The sequence below is a fragment of the Aedes albopictus genome, chromosome 2, assembly GCF_035046485.1.
Source record: "Aedes albopictus strain Foshan chromosome 2, AalbF5, whole genome shotgun sequence".
Lineage (NCBI taxonomy): Eukaryota > Metazoa > Arthropoda > Insecta > Diptera > Culicidae > Aedes > Aedes albopictus.
Genome location: NC_085137.1, coordinates 365,211,734 through 365,212,942, shown reverse-complemented (window position 1 = coordinate 365,212,942; position 1,209 = coordinate 365,211,734). Strand labels below are relative to the sequence as shown.

Sequence of the window (1,209 nt, the reverse complement as noted above, 5' to 3'; positions counted from 1 at the left end):
TCGGTTGAATTTACCAACGAATTGGTTGTTTTTATTGGATTGCTCTTCTTCTCATTATTGTTTTTATGACAATGAAAATTATTTTAAATAAATTCTTAATTACACATATTTATTTACCAAAATGTAATATGTGACTTAACAATATTCGCTAGAAACATTTTTTTTTGTTATGTTCTCTATTGTTCATGTGGAGAACCCTCAACAGCATCTCTGGTTCGTTGTACTCAAACGTTTTGAAAATTTGTTTCACAAACTGCTTCGCAATCGCAACGAAGGCTCGCTGAACCTGTCCCGGTCACAAGAGCTTCGCAGGGCATCAGGCTCTTCGCCATTCCAGATCCAATGCATCCTTGTCCAGATCCAACGCATCCTCAAAATTGAATCCAATCGTTTGTACAATCTTGGGCAGCTCTCGGATGTTGACGTACCTCTTTTTCGAGTGGATGTACCCGACGGCAAACATCTCCGGCAGCACGGTTTTGCCGTCCTCCTTGCCGTAGCCGTTCGATCTTCCCGGAGTTTTCCACCTCAATTATCCCTCGGCGATCATGGTGAAACTAGTGGTGAAAAAACAAGGTCCAACAAATTCGCAGACAAGATATCCATCTAATCGGAGATCCGGCACGTTAGTTCTCGTAATGTTTTTATTCTGTAAATTCAATTAATTAAAATCAAGATGGTCGATTCACACATCTAATTTTAAAGAAAATTAACTTACCTGCATCTCTCGTAAGTTCTAAATAACGGAAAATCGCTGAGTTTTTGTTCAGCTGAACTGCTCAGACTAAAATGCGGTTATGACATAGAAAAAAAAAAACAAATATGATGTTGACAAATATGATCCAGTAATTTGGTTTGATTCAAACTAATTTGTTTGTTATTTTTGCGTTAACCGGAATATTGGTTTGATTTAATCGCCGGATTGGTAAAATCAAACTAATGTTTTGGTTTGTTTAAGGCAGTTAAATCAACCTAAGATTTAGTAAAAATAAACGACTGCATTTTGGTAAAAATTACAAAACATTGGTTTGAAGTAACTGACTTCGGCTATTATTATGAAAATATTGCTGGTAGAAGAAACAACAAATTTGCCGGTTTGTATCAAACCGACTTCGTGGTTTTGAAATAACAAATTTGCGATTGAAAACTACTATTTATTAATATTGAGATTCAACAAACGCGTTTGTTGTTTCAAACTGTACTGTTTTG

The 1,209-nt window shown here is 36.0% G+C and overlaps 1 long non-coding RNA gene across 1 annotated transcript; it reads right to left on the bottom strand.

The window, feature by feature from the left end:
* Window positions 1–1,209, bottom strand: LOC134287256 (uncharacterized). Its single transcript, XR_009997159.1, has 2 exons — window positions 719–1,209; window positions 1–649 (listed from the first exon to the last, which is right to left on the bottom strand). It is a non-coding gene; the product is annotated as an uncharacterized LOC134287256 (long non-coding RNA).